This window comes from Micrasema longulum, unplaced genomic scaffold, assembly GCF_059751315.1.
Source record: "Micrasema longulum isolate JH-2025_06_02 unplaced genomic scaffold, ASM5975131v1 h1tg001242l, whole genome shotgun sequence".
NCBI lineage: Eukaryota > Metazoa > Arthropoda > Insecta > Trichoptera > Brachycentridae > Micrasema > Micrasema longulum.
This window is the reverse complement of record NW_028278429.1, coordinates 98,858-124,211: the sequence shown is the minus strand read 5'-3', so window position 1 is coordinate 124,211 and position 25,354 is coordinate 98,858. Positions and strand designations below refer to the sequence as shown.

At 34.4% G+C, this 25,354-nt stretch overlaps 1 protein-coding gene across 2 annotated transcripts in view; it reads right to left on the bottom strand.

Annotated features, from left to right (window-relative positions):
- Window positions 1-25,354, bottom strand: part of LOC148276317 (uncharacterized) — a 131,605-nt gene that overhangs the window by 91,712 nt on the left and 14,539 nt on the right. For both annotated transcript variants that reach the window (XM_088234433.1, XM_088234434.1), the window contains exon 2: window positions 5,515-5,781. The gene's annotated coding sequence lies outside the window, so the exon portion shown is untranslated. The remainder of the gene's footprint in view (window positions 1-5,514; window positions 5,782-25,354) is intronic.

The window sequence follows — 25,354 nt, the reverse complement described above, 5'->3', positions numbered from 1 at the left end:
CAATGACCCGTCTTTGTCGTATTGTTAACTCAAGACAGAATCTGGACTTTTTTGGTTTAAGTTTACAACGATTTAAACGAGCACTAAATAAATAGTCCAGATCTTGTCTCGATGTCCCTTATGTTTGTCAATGATTCTTTTCTTTTTTTAAATGTTTGAAACTATTATTTTATTGTAATATTTAAACCCTATAAATTGTATACATGGACAATGTCCGTTAATAAAAAATAAAAATACCGTCACGATATGTACCGATGAAGATAGTGTTTATAATCGCGGCCCTGATACCGAGTACCGACCGACGGGCGACGCTAATGTACGGAATTAGAAAAAAAATGTTGGTAGTGGGCTAAATGTTGTCGAAATGCGATATCTTGGGCGAACTTTTGGTAAAATGATAAACGATAGGTACACAAGTGTCGAGATTCGCGCAGTACACAAGCCTGAGACAACCATTGTCAACTCATTTTATTTTATAGTTGACTACAATAGGCCTATCAATTACTTTAATAACAATATATCAATGATGACGAGACATTTCTCGAGAGGGAAAATTAAGAAAGAGGTGTTGCATTGCTTTGGACATTTAAAGCGAATGGACAGCATAAAAAGTTGCTAAAAAAATAACGATGCGAAAGTTGATAACTGCAGAAAACGGGGAAAAGACCGAGAAAGACACGGCAAAACTAAATTAATACTTGAAGAATGACATTTGAAAAAGCTTAATAAAATCGGCGTGCGAGCATGAAAAGATGAATGAATGTGAAGGAGCCTAGGTTTGTATGCAAAGTAGAATAGTGTTCTATATTCTGCCTATCCCTACGGAGAAAGAACGCCGATGTGACGATTTCTTTTTGATTAAGCAATAATTGTTCCTAAGGCTGTTAAATATTTTCTCTATAAATAAGTCAATAATTTATTTTAAATGCCCATTACAAAAAAAGATTCCAGTGCACATTACTTAAATAATTAAGTATTAAAAATACATATTTTTTATAGCAAGTATAAGAAAATGAATAACACACCTTACCTACATACGTAATTTTGCACATTTCCAATCATATTTCTTCCAGCAATCGACGAATTAGAAACATATTTAGAATAGGCTCAATGCGAACAATGAATAACTAGGTTATCGAAGTATGTGCTTGACGCATAATAAATCAGTGCAGCGAATTCGTGGGTTTAATACAGGGCATACAAACGAGTGAAAATATACGCAATCGTTAGGTATTGAAGTATTGAATATCACTCGGATGTAAATCGATTTATTCCACTGTATAACATATCGGAAATGGACACAGATATAAATATTTGTGAAAATCACAAGAACGTAATCATATTACTTTAGGAAAATATTTATAACTTTCATTAAGTTATTTTAAACTACAATATTCCAATATGAAAACGCAAAAATCTGAACGTAGAGATTGCGCCTATCGCTTAAAAACCGTTTATTTACTGTGTAGTTAACAAAACTGATTAATGATTTAAGTGTTTGTTATAGAGAAAATTAATATACATCGTTACTTCATATTTTTAAGTTTATTGTTGGTATTGCTTATTAGTACGAGGCATATCCAGAAAGTGAGAGAAAAGAGAAAAAAAATACATATTAAAAAAAAATACAGTACATTGTTTGTATAAATATTACTTATTTGTCCATGTAGTCGCCTTCCCGTTCTATGAGGTTGTAAGCCGTGGCACAAGCTTTATGATGCCCTCCTCATAGAACTCTCCGGCCATCTAAGGAGATGGCGGGGGAGTTGATGAAGGCATCCACTTCAAGGCTTCTTGTTTCACCTCCTTATCGGTTAGAATTTTTTTTCCACCCATTTGAGTCTTCAGGAAGGTGAAAATATGAAAATCTGAAGGCGCTAAGTCCAGTATAGGGTAGGGTATGCAGGGTGGTTCAAAATGTCCTAACCAAACGAGTTCAAACGCGCCTTGGTGGCGTTAGCCGTGTGCGAGTATGCGTTGTCGTGCAACAAACACAAATCAAAATTATCCCTTTTCGGTCCCAAAACACGAATGCCATGATTTTTTTGGCCGAAATTAAGGTTTTGAATTTTTTGGCAGATGGGGAACTAGTGAGACGCCACTGTGATGACTGCCTTTTGCCTCAGGGGTGTAATGAGCCACCCATGTTTCAACACCAGTCACAATGGAGCTCAGAAATTCCTCACCTTCCAATTCAAATGGCTCATAGAACTCGCGAGCGCTGGCGACCCGATTTAATTTGGGCTGCTCTGTCAGTTGTTTGGGGATCCATCTTGAACACAATTTTTGATATTCCAGCATTTCTGTAATTGTTTCGTATAACAGAGATTTGGAAATTTGAGGAAACATCGCAGAAATTTCATCTATTGTCAATCAGAGGTCTTCGTGAACAGTTTCGTCGTTTTTTTGCACAACTTGACCGATGGGTCACAATTGAAGGTCTTCCACTCCTTTGCTCGTTAACACTAACATTTTAGCAAGAATGTTAGTGTTTTTAATAGATAAATGTTACTATAGTATTAATTAATGCTCAGAAGATGAAACAGAGTAAATTTCAATGCATTTAATGTAAATGGAGTAAGCACTAAGCACCATAACGAATGTTATATTTTTACCTTTTTATATTTTATAAGCTTTTTATTTAATTTTAAAATTTAATTTTTATTAACAACATTTTGAGTTTGTCCAAATTTTTGTAGACAAGGACTGGATTAAACTCCCTGAGGAGCTGTTTATATTAACATATTACAACAGAGATGAAGAACATTTAAGAGAAGGTAATATAGAAGTCCAGGCATCTACAGTCCTTGTCTGCAAAAATTTGAACAAACTCAAAATGTTGTTGATAAATCCACCTGGCCCATGAAGAAGTATAGAAATTGAAAAAAATAACATTTTCAGGCGTTGCCTAGTATGTAAGTGAAATAATTCAATTAGATGAATCTCACCCGCATAAATAAAGTGTTCAGCTCTTTAACTTCACAAACATCAACAGATGAAAGAATTGAAGAAATATAGATGTTCTAATATGGGCAGAATGGTGAATGTTACACAGTGTGTAAAGTGGCCACTTAAACCAGCCATTGACAGGTCATAAGCCCTGTAGATGCCTGGACTTCTATATTACTACTTCGGTATTTTTATTTATTTTAATTTATTACCTCCATGGAAAACGCAAATGTCAACAATTATTTTTTGCTCACTTAAAATTCTTATTTATTTTTTTGACACATTTAATGTTTATATCTTTTTAATTTATGAAAACTTAATTGGTCTTTTTATGTTAAAAAATTGTTGTTTTTAATACTTATTTTGTATGGCGGTATGTTTTCTGAATAAAATAAAATAAAATAAAATTACCTTCTCTTAAATGTTCTTCATCTTTGTTGTAATATGTTAATTTAGTTTTTATTAATGCTGTTTTTTTTTTATTGTTTAGACTGTGAGAAATTTCGAACGGCAATAAGCCCGCCTTTTAGTCACGTATACCTTTGTTATATTATTTTTTATTTATAATAATTGTAAATTATGGTTAATATTTTACAATTATTATAGATAAGATTTATTATTACTATCATGTTTCTATCTAATGCTACAAATAGACGAGTCGTGATTAATTAAAATCATATTATGATGATTTGAATGCACAACTTGTCTATTTGTAGCATTGATGGAGGAGGATAAAAAAATATGTTTTTATTGGATAACTCACAGATGCTGATTTTAAAGTTACCCATATAGTAGAAGTAATTACTCCGAGGATTGAACGTAGTTATGCAGAAAACAGCCGGCAGAAAAGTGAAACTGGAGATAATATAACTTTTGTGAAAAGAGTGAATGGTCAAATCGTCACTGCAGTTGGAATGTTTTTTGCTTTGACAGACGATAAATACTGCATACATTAGTTTTCTTTATAATACAAAAATAATTTAATTGTGTATTTGACCAGTTTTAATAATTTTTATAGTCTGCCCGACCACGCAACTTTAGGTGTGCATTTTGCAGAAAACAGCCAGTCCTAGTAAAACTATGATTTATGTTGTGTCATTATGTAGTGGACATATTATTTTATATTTATATAGTAGGTTGAATGCTGTCGAAATGCGATCCCTCAGGCGAATGTGTGGTAAAACGATGTATGATAGGTGCACAAATGTCGAGATCCGTGAAGTGTGTAAGGCTGAGACATGCATTATTGACAGAATCAAGAAAGGGGTGCTGCGTTGGTTTGGACATGTAGAGCGAATGGACAGCGAAAGAACGACTAAAAGGATCTACGATGCAAATGTTGATGGATGCAGAAAACGAGGAAGACCGAGAAAGACATGGCACGATCAAGTCCATCAAATACTTGAAGATGGACATGTCAAAAGGAGGAATAATCGGCGTGCGTGCATAAGAAGATGTATGAATGTAGAGGAAGCGAGGTCTGTATGCCAAGATAGAGTGTTATGGCGTTCTATCCTCTCTGCCTACCCCTACGGGGAAATAGCGTGATGGTTTGTTGTTGTTGTTGTATTGGGATACTTAATTGTAAAGAATCACTCAATTCATTTGTTATAATAACTTTCAAAATAATTTAATTCTGTGTTAAAGGAATATTAGAGATTTTTTTAAATCTGGCTGACCACTTAACCAAAAATATGCATTCTGCATTTCTGCAAAACGGCCAGATCTAGTATTGAATGATACCGCATTTAAACTTTAAATGCTTGAGGTGGATTTATAAAATAAAAATACTTTTGTATTTATTTAAGAGAACTAGATTTCTGGAGGCCTTAATCTTCCCATCAGCATCTTTACCGTGAGATTTTCCTGCAAATTGAGAAATGCCGTTTTTGTAAAAAAAAAAAACACTTTTTCGGAAGATGATTATTTCAGTTTTCGTATAAAAGCGACCAGGCGGTTTTTAACAGAACAGAATTGACCTTACTGCACCCGATAATACGTACATCTCATTTTTTTTTATTGTGAACAGGCCGCTTTCTGAATAACTACGTTTCATTAATGTTCATAAAAAAAAAAAGTTAGACTGTTTTTTTTTTTTTTAATAAGAAATATTTGCGTTCTTATGATTTACCCAAATATTTAATTTTGAGGGCTATTTTCAACGAGTTGTAAATAACTCACTATTAGAAAATGGAATCGAGTTGGGGTAGAGCGGGATTCGAACCACGGACCTTCGGTCCGTGGGTACGAGACACTAGTCACAGGACTACAACCCGATTAATTGTTGTTTTGAAAGCGTATAAGAAAAACCATGTAAAACGAGATTCCAGTGTACATATAGTTCACCTCCGCAGTACCACATCTCCAATATTTTTAGTAAAAAAACATTTTTGTAGTGGAAAACGGGTTTAATTACTGCTCCTCAAATATACTTGTAGGGATATTGGTTCGTATTCAGTGATTGATCACGTCAAAAAGGTTTAAATCGATTTAAATACATAACATGCACAATCATAATTCGAGAGAAATTATAATTATATTAAAATAAGCGTGAAATGTGCTTACCGGGTAGTTGGGCGCTTGCCCCCCGAGGGGGCACGAGGTAGCCGTGGCGCGCACACCCTGCCAGACTCACAGGCCGCCCACTGTCTGTTCAGTGCCTCGCACCCCGGGGCCCGCTCATCTCACACTGACTGAGGCGACGCGAACTTCACACGACCGGTGGGTACGGGGCACTATGTCACCGCGACACTCACGCACAACACTGGCACCAGCGCACTAGCAGCAGGCCGGGCGGCAAACTTGGCTCAACTTTGCCCACTCCGGCTGCATCTGTAACAGAATTCACCATAATAATTGGTAAGTAAGTACAAGTGAGCAACATTCCGACAGAGCTAAGATGAGTACGAGCAACAAATTACCGTAGCAGTATTTATGATTCGTATTAATGTTTGATTTGAATTGACATTTCAAGAAACGCATGTAACGAAATAAAGTTAATCAATTTGAACAGTCGCTAAAAAGACACGTGCACATTTCAACCATTATTATTCATAAAATAAAAACACAATTTATACATATAATATTAAAATCATACAAAACAATACAACGTCAACTAGTTGACGAAAAACGGAACTGCTGTATTTTATACAAATCAAATTTCAAAATTCTGTTCAGTATATTTTCATGTATATTACTATGACTTACTGAAAACAAATAAATAAGAGGTGGCCGGTGCACCCAACAACAATGCCATCAAGCGAAGACAATTTAATTTTGGCAGGGGAACATACTGCGGATACCTTCCGAGCCGTGACCACGCCTGCCTCACTCAGGTACTGAACGTCTACTGCTACAGTCAAAGTCGCAACTGCGGGACGCAGACGCGGGAAGACGCACAGAAGTTGACGGCCAACGTTCTGGAGGCTGCACGCAATAATAATATGCTCCAATTATGATGTTTAGTACTACGGGATATAAAAATAAAAATAATATTTTTGCGATATCACCGTTTCTGATTTCCGGGGTAGCCATGTTTTTCGACGTTTTGACGTTTAGCGGGTACAAATAATTTGTTTTTAGAATTGTACGAGGTTCACCTTTTTAATGTCAGAAACACTCGCCGACGTGAACTCGAGACGTGTTATTTCGAAGTTTCGGTAGGGATTTTCAAAATTACAAAACTTTAAAATCAAAAGCGATGATACGATATATATTTTTTTTGGCTTAATTTGATGGTCTGTTAACCATTTTTTTTTAAACCACTGCTCATGTTCATGAGAAGGTTCCTTCTCATCACGGAGCGGAAATGAATTGATGAAGATTTTTTTTACATATTTTTTTAATTTAAAAAATGAATTAAAATTCAATACATAAAGCAATACGTACTTTTAATATTTTTAATAGTTTTATAAAAAAAACTCATTTTGAGACAATATCGTAAGATATTTTTCCTTGGTTTTACTGAATAATATCGACGGAGTAACTGAAAGAACTATGCGTTCAAAATAATTTCGCTGAAAGACACTAAGGTGTCAGCGTAAGCGCTGAAAAGACATTATACTCGTAAGTTAAGGTGTCAGCGTAAGCGCTGAAAAGACATTATACTCGTAAGTGTCAATGAATGAATCTAGAAAAAGAAGTCATAAAATAGATGCTCATATAAATGATGAACGACTAACTGAAATTGAACATGTTAAATACTTAGGACTAACAATAGATAGACAATTGACAAGGAAAATTCGTATCAGCAATTTAATTAGCAAAGTGGCGACAATATAGTATTTTTTTTAAATCAAAAATTTACTTAAATCCCTCTCGTATTTTAAATAGGCTATTTAAGAAAGAAAAGCTGGCCATCTCAGAACGATTAAAAAATTAAATAAACTGTAATGAAAGCAAAAATTGCACGGCGGAAATGTTTTTTTAATCACTTTTATAGATTAAATATGTGGGTACACAGGGTTCCAGTTTTTTGCAACTAAATTTAAAAAAAAAAACAATGTTCAAATGCCGATTCATGAAAATTCCCTGTCACCGCATATCCTCACAATTTATGTAATCCGAAACACAAAAATAATCATGTATATGTACATGTCTAATTTTGACTATTTACAATGATTGATATCAAACTTTCGATTGTGTTAATTTAACATAAATGTAAATGAGTATGTACTCAAATCTAGCAATAGCAAAGCATTGCCGGGTTTAGCTCGTCAAATATAAAATAGACCTTTTTTGGATGTCCCATACTACCGCTATGTAATGTATTTATTTTAGATAGTTATACAAATAAAATTTGAACACTTAATTAAACCTAAGTAATAAACAATATTACTTACAAAAAATATTTCAAAAACAAAACATTGTTATAAAAATCGTACGCTTTCAGATGACACTATCTACCTATATGGCTGTTAATCTTTAACAAAGATTATCGCTATCCCACGAAACGATGCGATAGACCTAACATTCCTAATCTCTTTAGGCAACTCATAAAACATCTTAAATCCTTCATGATAAAGATTGTTTAGAGTTGCCTGGATTCTTGTTTTGGATAGTCTTAAACTTTCACCTTCCCGTCGAAGACATTTTATCCGGATTTTCGCAGCTTACCAATCTTAAAACTCACCGCTCGCTACTGGAGTCCCCGACACTAGCCACGGGACCACAGCCCTGCTCGTAAACGAAATCATAAATTATTATTTATTGTTTCTTTGTACGTGATGTTTATGTATTATAGAACAGTGTTGGTTAACGGTAAAATAAAAGCGTATTTTCTTTGTTTGTCTAAAGGTGAATCTGACCTTAAAACAGTAATACTATATTTTAACGAACTAGAATTCAATAATATTGACTTTACATGAGTGATTTCATTCTTTTAAAAACGTCCCAACGATAAGCACTAATTGTAGATGGTCAATTATGTTTTATTTATTTACTCGTATATTTGCGTTCTTACGATTACTAATATGGTTATATCAGTAAAAGTCGTAAACAGAGGATGCAACAATACCGAGATTCCGCACGATCTGAAGGGATCAAATAATGAGATCATTGCTTGTACATATTTTTAAAAGAGATACTTGACGTCTTATTATTTATTCAAATATTTAAATTTTTATACTATTTTCTAAAAGACGTGAATAACTTGTGCTGGAAAAATTGAAATCAAGTTGTGGTAGAGTGGGATTTGAACCTGGTACCTTGTCCACAATTTTACCACGGGACCACAAATTGATTCAGGTTAACTGAACAAACTGACAAAATAGCCAAACTTTTTTATTCAATGTTTTAACTCTGTGAGCTTTTTCTCTTTACTAAACTGTTTTGATACATTCGGCCCAGAAACCAAGTACATGCGAGTCTTTACCGCCATCTGTTGATTCTTTTTAAAGTAAAATATCTATAAAACCATGAGATATTCTTATGTTTACAGTAAAGTTTTACTAGTAAATTAATTGGCACTACTCGGTCATAACTCATGCGGCTGGTACCTTGATTAACAGGTAACGCACGATACGATAAAGCTAGAAAGAGAAAGTCTTGACTATGTGGGCTAAATTCAATATTTAAATGCAATATTCTTAACATAAACATACGAATGCATCTTACTTCAAAGGAGCATCTTGAAAACTGACTAACTCATAAACTATCCAGACTTCTTGCAGATGTCTGCTTGGGCGAAAGCGTTCGTTGGTCAACAAAGAATTAAGTCTAACTAATCAAACTATAATATGGCAATGATTTTCTCGCTCAAATCCAATCCACTTCAATGATTACCACCGAATCATGCGTACTGGGTGATGATTTTCGTTGGAAGTAATTTTAGTACCAAAGTTCGCTGGCTTCTTTTCTCCTCTATCTAGGGCCGCGATTACAAACGCCATCTTCATCGGTACATATCGAGACGGTATAAAGTAAAATATATAGTTATGTACAAAAATGTGTATATTTGCTAACTTCCTACTATAATAAGGTTTTAATCGTAGGTATGATAAAAATTCCCCAAATAAATATTTCAATAAGGTCTTGCAGCTGATACAAGTAATAAAGAAGCTCGCAGTTATATTTCTCCTTTTACACACCCTAGCTTAACGAAGTACCAATACTATACCTGTTACATGCCATATATAAAAAACTTTATAAAACATTTATTCGTCCCCAGCTAGAATACTGTACTCCTATTTAGTCACCTTACCATAATGTTAGTATTAATATACTAGAAACAGTCCAACAAAAAATCTTTAAACAGGACGACTACCGGTTAAACCTTAACTTCTCTAATTATATTGAAAGTATGCAGTACAATAGAACTCTCTTCAAAATCTAAGAATAATGATAGACCAATTATTTTTGTACAAACTAATGAACGATAAAAATTGACTTCTTTGACCTACTTGAAAGACTTTCCGTGTGCCATCTAGACCGACAAGACAAAATCTTCTGTTTTACACCGACAACGCGTCAGCTAACTATTTAAAACAATCTGCAATACCTAGAATATGCGAGCAATATAACTACATATATATTTACCGAGGTTGATATTTCAGTCAACGAACGTAAACTAAAGTCAAAGGTCATGCAAATATTAAGAGAAGCACATATTTAACTAATTATTATTATTATATAAATCATTTCATTTCTTATTTTGTACATTTGTTTTATTTAACATAATTTGAATTATTGTCTTCAGAGTTAACATTTTTTTCGGTGTGTGCATGGGTGTCGTACACTCATAATACAACATAATTGACAATGTATTTTATACATACTGTTTGTTAACCTAATAAAATAAATAAATATAAACATTGATACATTATGTATTGTATTAATACGTTGATTTATGTTAATTTTATGTTTTATCTTACTCAGTTAAACAAAATAAATTAAGAGTAAATCATGGGTTATTGTAATGTCTATATAGATTTTACTATATTATAGATTCATCCGTGTATTGGTAAGTGAGTTGAGGTTACGGGTCCTCAACGCGTTAAATATAAAAAAAATTAACAAATCCATGTTAGATATTTTTTCCAACAGATATGATACAGTTGAAAATATGGAGGTCTAGGCAAAAGCCTAGACCTCTAACAGAGCTAATGATCTGGTCGGCGTAGCAATGTGTAACATTCACCATTCTGCCTATAGATAGTTGACTTCAATATATGGCAATTTTTCTGTATTACATAATATTCTTGGTTTAAATATTATGTTTTGCACGCGTGTTGGCCCATTATAGAGAATAAAAGTATGAAAAAACTAGCGACTTGTATTTATTGTTAGAAAGGGGTAGGTTACTATTTTAAACCAGAAATATTTATATAGGATTGTTCCAAGATAAACAAACATTTAGACATACCCAAAATATCGTTAACAAATCTAAATGTCGCATTTACTCCATATTTTAAAGGCTTATCTCGTTATTTCAATCTATGGGTTATCAGTGGATTTCTATAGATGCAAGTTAAAACTAAAATCATATTTGAAATTTACTGGTTTTACAAGTTATGCCAGCGATATGTTATAGTACAAACTAAAATAAATTAACAGTAAAAAGAGAAGTAAATATTTGACTGCTTACGATTTGATTAAATGGGCGCTCTTTTGTAACCGTCAATGCAAATTCTTTTTTTTTAAGGTAGAGAATCGAAGATTCTAGTAATGTGATAAGAAACGTGTGATGCGATAATATATTTTAATAAATTATGACAATTGAATTTTACCTGGTTTAAAACACGAATAAAGTTTTCATAAATGCCTAATTGCTTTTATTACAAAACTTTGACAGAGTAGCCTTGAGAAAGGAACAGGTCGGAGATTTAAAACCGGTTTCCGATTAATTGAGTCCTTAGTGATTTTAAACAAAAAAAATTAACGCCAAATTATTAATTAATTAATTTTAAACGTCGCATTCGCTTAATTTCCAATACAGAAATTTTTTGGTCTATTATAAGATCTTCTAGAACGCTGGACATAAGTTCGTTGTTTATGTAAATGAAAGTAAAAATCACAGCACAACTTCAAAATATGAATATTGTAATCATATTACGACCTAGCAAATGGGAACGTTTACAGATCCCGTATCCTATTGTCTGGAAATAAACAATAAAATATAAAACTACAGAATAGAATCCTACTAAATATCTAAATATTTATTACTATACTTTATTGATAATTTGCTGCTTATTTTCTTTAAGTCAATTTTTTTATTACAAATTTGCATTCAAAGTATCGATCGAACTTTTTGGTTTGGTTTTACTAATTTCTTAAATTACCAAGCGCCATATGTGGAATTATCAAGTGGAATTCATTATTTGATGGTCAGCACTAAAACTAATTCAGTTTATACCAATTTTGTAAAAAACATATATAGATAATGTAAACCTTATTATTGTGGCACGATGAGATTTAAAGATGACTGAAAAATTGTAATAATACAAAATCAATTTTAACATAAATAAGTAAGGTTGTGGTCTTGTGGTATGTGTGTCAAGAAATGCGATCCCTTGGGCGAATGTGTGGCAAAACGATGTATGATAGGTGCACAAATGTCGAGATCCGTGAACTGTGTAAGGCTGAGATATGCATTATCGACAGAATCAAGAAAGGGGTGCTGCGTTGGTTTGGACATGTAGAGCGAATGGACAACGAAAGAACGGCTAAAAGAATCTACGATGCGAATGTTGATGGATGCAGAAAACGAGGAAGGCTGAGAAAGACATGGCACGAGCAAGTCCATCAAATACTTGAAGATGGGATATCTCAAAAGTAGGAATAATCGACGTGCGTGCATGAGAAGATGTATTAATGTAAAGGAAGGGAGGTCGGTATGCCAAGATATAGTGATATGGCGTTCTATCCTCTCTGAAACGGCGTGATGGTTTGTTTGTTTTTGTTTGTTTGTGGTCTTGTGGTAGTGTTGCTTTATTAGAGGTTCGATCTCCATTCTACTACAGCTATATTTCAATTTGTTAGCACAGTTTGAAAATGGTCACCCAATTCAAAAATTGGATAGATAAAAAATATTCGTTAAAAATATTTGAGTATGAAATAAATAAGCAGTTTGTATGCGTTAACGTGCAACGCGATACAAGTGAGTAAGATTTAAATGTTCAAAATGATTGGTGCAAGTTTACCGCGACACGACTGATACAGGCCGATGACCCGCGACAAGCGAGATGGCGTATAAGAGTTGGCACATAACATATAATATTGTACATAAACTATAGGTAGCTTGTAAACAAAGCTCGCGCACAAGGCACAAGTACTTAGGGGAAAAGGTACAGTGGCTGACAGGGGCACAGTTATTAGCAACCTTAATTTAGACAATGTTTGCGTATGTCCAAATGCTTGCCGACTGGCTGGATTTCTTCCCTAGGGAGTAATTAATATTTAAATTTATTTCAACAGAGAGGGAAAACATTTTTGAGAAGGAAATATGGAAGTCTAGGCATTTACAGGGTTTATGACCTGTCATTGGCTGGCTTAGATGGCCACTTTACACACTGTGTAACTTTTTTTTTTTTTTTTTTGTGTGACTTCACAAAAGTCAACAGATGGAAGAGTTGAGGAAATGTGGATGTTTAAACATGGTCAGAATGGTAAATGTTACACAGTGTGTACAATGACAGGTTATAAGCCCTATAAATGACTAGACTTCCATATTCTCTTCTCAAAAATGTTTTCCCTCTCTGTTGAAATAAATTTAAACTTTAATTTTGATTTATAAAAATATAAAAACCACTAGCAGTAGACCTTTTTTATTATTAAATAAAGTCTGGTAACACATTTTTCATGGTTTTATATGCATACTTGACGCTACTTACAAATGGCGTTTTAAAAAATATATTTTACTTTTGACAAAACTAGAAAACATGCCAAAAAAATTAAGAAATGTTTTCTGGTTTTGTGACGTGCTGCAAATGAACTATACTATACATACAAGAAGAAAAATCATATTTTAAAAGGCAGTTACTATCAAATACTATACTTTTTTTTTTATTTTATTATTTATTCCTTTACATTTTTTGTATTTATTTGTAAAATTGAAAATAATGTTTCCTGGCTGGCTGACTTAAATAAAAACGGTATACATACTATTAATTAAAAATAGTTCAATTGAAACGTTTAAAAAAGGAGTGAGAATAGTGGATGCTTAAAACTGGGCGCCAGTGACCTTTACCCTATCACGAGTTTGTCCGGCGAATATCACGCATCTCATTCGGTTAATTGGATATTCCAGTAATGATACACCGACTTAAAAATAAAGTGAGTGCAACAACGCCAGATGTATGCAGGTAGCGCGTGGCTGATAAAGCCACGTGGCTATACAGTAAAACTTAGAACCCTTTTTTACCTGAATTAATTTCTTTAATAATAAAAAATATTTCACGATTGTATATGGAAAGATAATAAATTGTTTTATAATAAACATATATTATTGGGTATCACACCCTTTTTCACTGCTACCGATGCGTAAGCATTAGGACACCAATCGCAGCATCTACATATCGATATTTTTCTGTCGATTTTTCTCGTTTATATCAATTATGTATAGTACTCGGCATTATATATCGTACGTCGGCATTTAGAAAAAGACCTTCGGCTATATTCGGCTTTGTAGAACTTCGTCTTTGTCATACACATGTCACGTGTAATGTCCGTCAGTGGGTGTTAAGCGTTCTTAAGTACGGTCGGGACAATTTTAAATGTATTAATTTTTGGTGAGATAGTTTGTTCCCGGAATCTATAACATCTTATTTGAAAAAAAGGAAACCTTTACACGCTTAGTCGAGCGAAATTGTTTACAAAGTTCATAAACATTTTGTTATGAAAGCCGACATATATTTTTTGGCGAGGTTTTTGTATTTATTAGTTATGTTTTTAACTATGTATCATAATTTTATACTCATGTGTAATTGTATAATTTAATTAAATAAAAAATATTTTAAAAAACTTTTTTTTATTGAGATTGTAATTACAAATTAGTTTAAATAAAATTATGTTTAGTATAAACTATCAGATGTTTCAATAATTATTAATAAAAACACTGTAAGCATTTACATTGTAAGAAGTATTTACATTACTCAAAGGAGAAACTTTTTGATGCTTGTGTTCTCCCTGTACTGACATATAGCTGTGAAACTTTTGTGTTCACGAAAAAATGTTTACACAAATTATCAGTGACACAGAGAGCCATGGAAAGGAGAATGCTGGGTATTTCGTTGAGAGACAGAAAAGCCAATACATAGATTAGAGCGAGAACAAAGATCACCGATGTGGTCCATAGGGCTGCCAACCAGAAATGGAGCTGGGCTGGTATATTGCCAGAATCACAGACTCTAGATGGACCAAAAAAGTCCTAGAATGGCGACCCAGAACGGGTAGAAGAAGTGTCGGCAGGCCTCAGACAAGGTGGTCTGATGACATAAGACGAGTTGCAGGAAGTGGTTGGATGCGGTTGGCTCAGGATAGGGAAATATGGAGACTTAAGGGGAAGGCCTATGTTCAACATTGGACAAGAGACGGCTGATGATGATGATGAAGCATTTTATAACTGACGACTCATGAGTCGTGATTAAGGCTGGTAAGGTAAGCGCGGGGGATATAACGCGGTCGGGGATATGACGCGTTTTCGAGATCTCGCAAACTCGGCCTACTAGTGACGGAAAGGTATTGGGGAATGATAGTACCGACCATTGCCACCAGATGAAGCGTGTCTAAGTTAGTGTGCAGTGAACCGTCGTGGAAAGAGGGCCTGTTTTGTGCGCAGTTTTACAGGTAACAACATGTGAAATTTCATCGCATAAATTTTAAAGCTTGTTAATTTGTTTTCTTTCTATGTTTTTATTGGTTTCGTATATTTTACGTTATCGCGCTGTCTTTAAAATCAATAATATGACTTGTATATTTACATAGCCCTCATCGCTTACTATTTGCTATTTTTTACTTAAAATGCCGTCAAATTGGGGATATGACGCATTGTGGTTGCGGGGGATATGACGCTCGTCATATCCCCCACATAATATTTGTGGTAATACTAACTTGTTTTTAGATATGCCTAGCTACAAGTCTAAGAACCTACGGGGCTGCTGGACTGAAGATAACCTTCATGCCGCTTTCAAGGATGTAGCAGGCGGCTCTTCAGTGAGGGGGGCAGCTAAAAAACATGGGATACCGGAAAAAACCCTACGATTCCGTCTCAAAACAAAGAACAGCAATAAAGGTAAGCTCGGGCAACCTCCTGTCCTTGGCTTGGACGCAGAACAAAAATTAGTGGTTCATATCAAGAGACTGCAGGCTGCCGGGTACGCCCCAACAAGGGATTCACTCTGCCGAATGGCTTTCAACCTGGCTGGACAAATGGGCCGAGCTTCCAGCGCACATTTCAACGTAGAGAAACGCAAGGCAGGAAGGGGATGGTTTAACGCATTTCTCAAACGAAATCCATCATTGGCAATTCGAAAAGCACAAGGAGTGTCTATGGCCCGCACGGATGGCATGATAAAGGAAGAAGTGAATAATTATTTCACTTTGCTAAAAACAACGTTAGACTCATTGAACCTCTTGAACAAACCAGCAAATATTTACAATGTAGATGAGTCAGGTCTACAGCTGAACAACCCTCCGCAAGAAGTCATAGCAGCCAAAGGCAGCAAATCAGTTCAAGTTCGGCAGTCAAAAGAACAAGGTGAAACAGTCACAGTTGTTGCCTGTTGTAATGCAGAGGGAAGCTTTTTACCGCCTTACGTAGTCTTCAAAGGCGTTTACAAGCAACAAGTGTGGCTCGATAATATGCCTAACGGATCGGAAGTGGTAATGGGTGGAAAATCAGCCTACATAAATGAAGAGCTGTTCAAGAATTGGCTGGAAAACCATTTTATCCCAAGGAAGACAGCTGGTCCATGCCTATTACTACTTGATGGTCACGGATCACACACTAACTCGCCTGACATATTAGAGAAAGCGTTGGAAAATGACGTCCACTTTCTTTGCCTTCCCAGCCATACGACGCATTACTTACAGCCTCTTGATAGATCGTTTTTCAAACCATTGAAGGCCTATTATCGAAGTGCTGCTATAGAATGGGGAAATGCAAATCCTGGAAAGAAGATAGAGCGCAGGCACTTTGGCCAACTTCTACAAAAAGGCTGGTCTCAAGCTGCAACAATGTCTACGGGTTCGGCAGGCTTCCGGGCCTGCGGTGTGTTTCCATTCGCCCCCTCATCCATTCCCGATTACGCCTACTTACAAGGAGCCCCGGAGTCCAACTCTATGCAAAAAGACGACGAAAGTGATGGCTTTGACTTGGGTCCTCAACCCAGCACATCCAATTCGGGTTCACACACCCCAAAGAAAAAACCCACTGAAACCCACTCTAATAAAACCACAGAAGTGACTCCTACAAAACTCTTAGAAATCGTGTCACCAGTGCCAAAGAGTGCTACTCCTGCCGTGGCGAAAAATAAACAGCATGCTCAGCTTTTGACAACGCCTGAAAATATAGAAGCTAAAAAGGCCAAACGAGCAATCAAAATTGCAAAGCAGCAGAAGACATTCAAGCCTCGAAAGCCGGCAAAAAAGAAGATCCCTTTGGAAGAAGAATTACCATCATCATCTGGAGGCGAGTGGGATGAAAAATCTTCCAAGGATGAAAGCTTAGATGAGGTAGATTTTCTCGAATGTGTAGAAACTGTTAACGTCGACGAATACGTGTTGGTTGAGTTTCCAGGAAAAAGTAAACCATTGTATTATGTGGGTGTAGTCGTTAGCATCAATAATGATGGCGTAGAAGTTAACTTCATGAAAAAAGGGGAGGTACAATTCATCTTTCCATTAGCCGAAGACATCAGCATTGTCAAAATGGAACAAATTAAGAAAATCATGCCGAAACCTAATGTTCGTCGCGGACACTTCAATTTTGCAGTAAAATTCCCCAACACCGTGTCAGTTGTGTAGTATGTATATTATGAATAAAATTTTATTAAAAATTGAAGCTTTAATTTTTTAAAAATTTGAGTTTTTATTTTTGGTTTACATGTAATTTCCCATATACCATATCCCCAACACCTGGTGCGTCATATTACCCCCCCTGTCGGGGATATGACGCAAAAGTTAACTTATTTTATTTTATATATTTTTAGTATTTCTCATTGTAAGATTTAGTTGCAATTTATGCTGTGTGTACCTAATAGTCCTAGGTACCATAAACACCAATCATCATGTCATAATAGGTATTAGCGTTTGAGATATTGCGAAAACCCGAATTGTGCGTCATATCCCCCACGCTTACCTTAGTAGGCACATGTGCTCATGTTTTTTTATTGACTAAAAGTTTCTTAATATAACAATAATAAAGAAATACATATCCTGAAGATATATTAAATATATATATATATATATATATATACAAGTATGAAAACTTTAACAGCCCTGCTCTGACTAGTACCTTTATCGTGCGACAGAGAAGGCGCTCTACAATGTCAATTTAGCCGAAATGGCCGGCAGTCTCTTTCTAAGTTATATGATGCCGGTTACTGTAGATATATTACTTAGGGAGCTAGCTCCTCAGATGCGCGGACGCCTAGGTGGGTAAAATATGGTGGGACAGGCAACTGTTCTTGTAGGATGCTCATTCAGTTGGGTCTGTGCTTCCTTCCGAGCGGAACGCACACGTTCTTTTGTTTTGTCCTCCCCTTACGGGGGTGGTATTCGGATCCTCTGCCTCTGACCACCCAGGGAGTCCTTCTTTATCCAAAGTCGTTCTCGCAATGTAAATATCCGTGTTTTTACTTATGTTTTGTGTAAGGCGCCGTGGCGCAGTTGGTTAGACGGCTATCTGTGAAACTGGGCGTCGCGGGTTCGATTCCCGCCAGTTGCAAGAAAAAAAATCCAAGCAAGATTTTTTTCTCAATTGGTCTGGGTGTTGTGGTGTATTTTTCATTACCTTCTTCCATATCCCCTATATCCCACCTGCTGACAAGCCTCAAAATAGAAGCTTAGCGGGTTATTCCTTTAAAAAAAAAAAAGTTATGTTACTAAAGTTTTAAGAAAATGTTTTTTATTTGGATACGTTTATTTATGTAAATTGTTTGTTAACATATTTTTTTGAATAAAAAAAACAGAGGCATTGAGGGGATCCTGAGGGGTGGGGACGACGTGTTGGCCTCTGTCCATACGTCCTCCTCCCCCCTCCTTAATCTGCATAGAGTTTGTATTCCTTAGAAATATTTATAATATATTTCCTCTATGCGCAGCTGACAGAGAGTCCCTCAGGACTCTATAACAGCTGCGGGTGGATGGTGGGCTTAAGGGTCTCCCTCAATATTACTTATAAGTTATAACTACATTCTGAGTTATACTTTGTTTGATTTTTTACTTTGTTAACTAGTTATAATTCGTTTAAAGTTTCCTTTAATTCCTTGATTTATTATTCGTGACTATTTTTTACAGATTTTATGATTCTTTTTTATTGATATTTTCCAAACATGTACACTTTTTTATGTTTTTTTATTGTTGTATATTTTTTAGTAATATGTTATGTTTTTGTGAAATTAGTTCACAGCTGTGATTATAATTTTTATTATATATTGTACTTTTGTAAAAGGTGCATTGAACCGTAAACAAATAGATAAACCTTACGCTTCGGTGCCAGTCTAGAGATTATGAAATATTGCAATGTAAAAACACCGCTTTTAAATATTTCATTTCAACTATTACGGGAATTAAACCCGAGACCTCTTGCACGGTGGGTAAACGCCATAAACACTCGATCACGAAGAGGACATATTTTTGTAAAAATAAATCAACGCATAATCGCTTTATACTGTGAGTGAAGTAGAACAAGAACACCGAACGAAAGTATTTTGTATTGTTTTTTTATTATCCATTAAATATCTATGTCAAGTGTGGTTATACCTAGAATATTTTATGGTCCCTGGACTGGCACTTGTAGTGTAACAAAAGATCAAGATATGCTGTATTTGGCGCACCAGCGCAGTGCCCTACCAGTGGCAAACGGTTATTTTTTTATAGGTAATCTACAAAAAATGATAATTCATTTGTACCTACATATAAGTACATAATATATAGGTAATATAATTATAAATTTATTATAGAAATAAAAGAAGAGTGATACTTTATTCCGCAAATTTGGAATATCCAGTGACCGCTTTCATCGCTTTCGCGACATCTTCGAGACTGGTATCTTTATTATGAAATTCAATGTATTCATACAAAACCGACGCAAGACCCCCTGAAAAATAAAAATATAGAATTTGGGGAGTTGAAAATAACTGTATTGATAAAAATAGGGATAAAATATGGAATATATATATATATATATATATATATATATCAAAGCGGGCCTTGAGGGGGATTTTTTAGTAGGTCTAAGTGAGTGCACAGTTAAAGTATTTTCGTCCATTTTTTTTATGTTTTATAAATTTGGCGAATTTACATACTAACGCGAGTATATCAAATATTTTTTTAGAACAAATATAAATAACATATCTCGTTCTATAACTTCCGTTTCGAAAACACATATTAAAAGCACTACAGTTTGACACACGTCGAATCAAACCGGGCGTTGACTCGCGACTTACTGGGAGATAGAATCTAGTGACAAAGCGTTTATCAACTTTGCGACGTGATACATAAAACATATTCATGCCAAAAAAAAAGGTATGCAGAAGATTGCACCGGTCATTTATTAAGATGTTCCAATGTTAGAATATGTCAAACTAAAATATGACAAAAACGATTAAAGCAAAGCTAGATCAGTCATATTACACGCTGTGCGCACTTTTTTAATATTTTTTTGTAGGAAGATATAAACGGTAGTGGTAATTTATAATATATGAAAATTGTTTTATTTATTTCCCCATAAACATATTTATCATAAAACATTATTATCGAAAGTCAAATATGATGGTCAGCTGTGCATAATTACTTGTTTGGAAGATTCTCCCCTGTGCCCTACGCACCATTGGGTGCGAACAGGGAGACAACGATGACGTATTTGAAAATCTTTTTTTAAAATTCGATGTTTATTTGTTTAAATAATAGAGATATGTAATACATATTATGTATTAAGGTAAAGAAGTGTAATTAATTTATATATATATGTGTACCCTGTTAAACGTTGCATTTGTCAATAATATGTAAAAACTCAAATAGTCCAAATGACAAGTAGTTTTTCCCGTTTTTTCTTCTTCATTGTAATGAAAAAAAAACTTTGTTGGAAGCTTGACCTTTTTAAAAATAAATATATTACTTCGATGATTTCACATTTCGGTTTTTGTAAATAATAAAAAAGAAAATTCTTTGAGACATAAAACATCATACATGTGTTTTATTTTTGTTCACTAAATTATACAAGAAGTTATAATAATACATTAAAATAGCGAGATTCTCGTTGACAAGTCCAGATGGTAGGAGGCAATCCTTCCACAGGTATTCGTCACTTACGAATATTCAGGTAAACCGATCAAGCGAAAAATATTGTTAAGTCCTGTGAGTAAGGTAATAATTTACTAAATACAACAAAGCAAGTATGTAGTTTGGAAAAGTTCTCGGTTGGAAAGGGTTAAACAAGAATATTGCAGTGGCACGAAACGTATTATTTATAGAAACAGCTTGTTTCCCCCAAATAAATCGCCATATACTTTGATAGTTCGACTATTGGTAGTTTTTTTTAAATTTGAAGTTCCGATAAACCAAAACTGTACTTAAGGAACGCTTTATTAGTTTACATAACGAAAGGGTTATTAAAAAATACACACATACACACATAAAAAATAGTTTTTTAATATTTTAATGGGTTTTGTATTACAAATACTGTATTTTTAGTTTTCGCAGGAAAGTGTGGTTATAATAAAAGTTACAGTCTCAAAAATGGATGTACAGACTAATATATTACGTAACATGCGAGCCGGACGTCAGTATCTGCCACATCGGTTTATTGTTATTTGATGAATTAATTTGAATATTTGTAAATGAAATAAATAATATGTTTGTTTTAAACTCTTGTCTACCAGTTTCGTTATAGTAACGTATAGTAAAATAGACACGTGGCAAGCGCTGAGGAAATGGCATTTCAATTCATGGGTAATTACCTTCCGAGTCTTCATTCAGTATCGGACTTACGTCAGAATCAGGCGTATCAGAATATGCCGTGTGTGATGAATAAATGCTCAAACTGCGAAAAACCTTTTTTTCGTTTTATTCGTAAATACAATGCATTTTTTTATTGAATAAGCAGCGTTAGGTTAGTATGTACATTTTTACAATCTGACAACCAGTTTCGAAGCTATGGCAACGGTTAAATAGAAATACTTTATTTAATTAAGAAATATGTGTAAATCTCTTTTTTTTAACTAATGTTTGCATGTGTATCGAATATGGCTACATCATTATTAAAAGTTGTTGATGGGAACGGAGTATTTGTTAAATATAAAATCCAATTAGTAAAAAAATAAAGTGTATGTTATACTTCCATCTTTCTTATATCATAAATGTTCTCTTATTGTTTATTAAATAATATTGTCTTAATGAAATAATGCGAGCTGTGAAATAGTTTTAAAAAATCGATAAAATCAAATTTCCAGTTTGACATTGGCTTAATTTCGTAATTATTAAAACTACAAAGTAAGTTTATAAATTTTATCGATTTTTTTTAAAATATGAAAACTGGAGTCAACTATACGTATGGATAAATCTGATATCATGACTACAGTCTGCATAATCGAAGCCTACCTAGGTTGCGCATTGTTGTGGGAATTTTATAAGTATTATTTTGGAATATTGTAGTGGGGATTACTTTTAGGCCTTCGCGGGGAATGAGGCGCGCAGGGGTAGCCGGTCACCTGCGAGGAGAATTAAGAAAGATTAGAAGAATAACGTTCGGGACCAAAAGATAAAAAATGATAGGCACATGACAATATTTCGGCCGCACGTTACAGGTGTTATTGAATTTTGCGAGTTTCCAATGAAATAGTGATTTGTAAATGTGCCAATGACTAACTTTTGAATTTTTGTGTTTTTACTACATTCGAAAATATTTACTAAAATATGTTCAGTTTAAAATTAAAAGTGTATTCTTTTTCAGCAAATACATACTCAATAACTTCAAGACATACATTAAGTAAAAAATACCGGTACCCCATACTAAAACGTAGAAAGAACATTGCTCGGGAATTTCATCTAAAAAAAGCGTTCACACTTTTGGCCACAACTGTACATAATTAATTTTTTTAAATAATAGTGGCAACATTTTTACATTTCTTTTAATAGGGTAGAGAATCTAGCCACATTATCTGTTCATCTAGCCCTTCGTTTTTAAAACTGACAGTTATGTCGGAAATTAAATCTACTTCAAAATTGACTTATTTCTCTCTCATATTTAAAATAAGCTTTAAGAAAAAAACTGGCCACCTCAGAACGATTAACAATGAACATAAATCGTAATTAAAGGAAAAATTGCTTAGTGGAATGAATTTTTCGTCCATTTTAATGCTTAGAATGCATATCGAGGGGTACTAGACCCGTCTGTACAAACCGATGTACTTAACAATATTATGTATCTTTTTTGGGTGATACCGTGTATGTTGGATTTGATCCGACGTTTCGGCTACCATTGCAGGAGCCATCTTCAGGGAAAACTGTGTGTTTTATAGAGAAATGTATGTGTTTAAGTACTAGTAATTTGTACCGTGTCACAGTCAGCAGTAGGCACATTTCTAGTTTTGTAGGAAAGAATAATTATGTTTATGTACTAGTAATTTGTACTGTGTCGCAGCCGGCAGTAGGCACATTTCTATTCGTTTTTGTCATATGTAGTGCTGGGAACCATGTTGAATTTAATTTAAGCCCGTCGTCTTTGTTTATATTATTTGTATGTCTGTGTATTTCAATTGCCTACTGCTGACTGTGACACGGTACAAATTACTAGTACTTAAACACATACATTTCTCTATAAAACACACAGTTTTCCCTGAAGATGGCTCCTGCAATGGTAGCCGAAACGTCGGATCAAATCCAACATACACGGTATCACCCAAAAAAGATACATAATATTGATAACAGTGACCGTGAAAACCTTCGCACCTCGATGTACTTAAATCAAAACTTGATAGGGGGGGGGATCGGTAGTGTATCTTCGTAATCGCTCGGGACAATTTATCGTCATCTATGACGTCATAATGAAGCTATGCCACTTAAGTGCGTAGGTATGTGTACCGTAACGTAGGCTTTCCCTTGTTACGTATCGATGTACCTACCCAAAACTTGAGCGTCGGTACTTGGGTTCGGTAGTGTATATTCGTAATCGCTCGAGAGAATTTATTTTCAACTATACCGTCATGGTGAAGGTATGACGTCCTTAGCTTCCCAACATAATCGCGGCCCTCGCAGTGGGGCATTACTGTGGCTTCTTATCAAGCGTGCGTGTTAAGTACGTAAGAACTGAGTACGCTTTGGGAACTAGCAAAACAATAAAAGGAATATAACAACCGCGAGTAGATATTAACTCTGAAGCTAAATTATTGTACCTACGTGCTAAACACAATACACTCAAGGAGCGTGTCGTTTGAAGGTCTCTGAGCGTCCGTATTTTATTAATAAATACATGGTGTTTTAAACCGACAGTTTTAGTGATAAATACAGACCGCGAAACTTCGGAGGAATATTCCTCATGGTAAATTTTTTTTAAATCTAAAAAAATATTCCAAAAACTGTTTTTTTGTATAATTTAAGTACGGAGTAAAGTTTTCACTTCTCGGATCAGCACCCCTTCCAAAAACCCCTACATCTCTACAAAAAAAAAAAAGAGATAAAAAACATATTTGACTAACGAAGCGATACACACCGGACGCGGACAAGGGAAGCGGCTGGTTAGAAATGGGGTAGAGGTTTGTGGAAGGGATGCTAGTCCGAGAAATTAAGGATGTGTTCCGTGAGGAACGTTCCACTGAAGTTTCGCGGTTAGGGCACGTATTCTAATGGGAAGTTAAAATTTATCTTTAATTTTATCTAGGTACGAAAAATAGAATACGTTTATACTTTGAATTTTCATACATATATATCGATATTACTTTGTACTGTCTCGATGTGCACCGATTAAGATAGCGTTTATAATCGCGGCCCTGGTTCTGAGGCAAAATACTAATAATCATAAATTTCCCTGAGTCGTTCAACATAATAAAATGACGCCTAGAAAATAAAATTAATCATTAAGTTCTTATTTCTTTATGTAAAACTAAATCAATACAATGAAGTATAAATAATACTTATATTTGCCTTTGGTTATATTATATCTCACATATTAACACTAATTTGAATAATAAATATTCGCATCAAAATTTGAAAACATTTTAATGTTTTTGGACGAATAGATAAGTATTATAATGTAGCTATTAGCTATTAGTTCATACGAATTGAGAATATCAATCACTTGCAAGAAATGTCGATTTTTATGTACCCCACATACATAATTTAAATGGTTCCATTCAAATATAGAAATTTAAACAAATGACCATACAAAAACATGGGGTTTTAGGACGTTGCGCGTTAGTAAAATACAAAAATTATTCAATATTCTTAGGTTAATCATGAATTATTTCACTCTGAATAATAAAAAGGAACAACTTTTATTTATTTATTAAACATTTTATATACATATAAGGGTGGGTATATTTCCTTAAGGCAATTTCTTCCTACCTGCACAAACTGTTCAGTTTGAGAAAATAAATAGTAGGCATGTTTACATATTTTTTTTTTTTTATTAAGTGTTGCCTATTTTTTGCCTTGCTTATTATGTACAAGGCTTAGATTGACTGCAATAGGTATGTTCTTTCTTATTTCTCTGACTAAAGTGTGATGATCTGGTGGTGAAAACTCATACAGG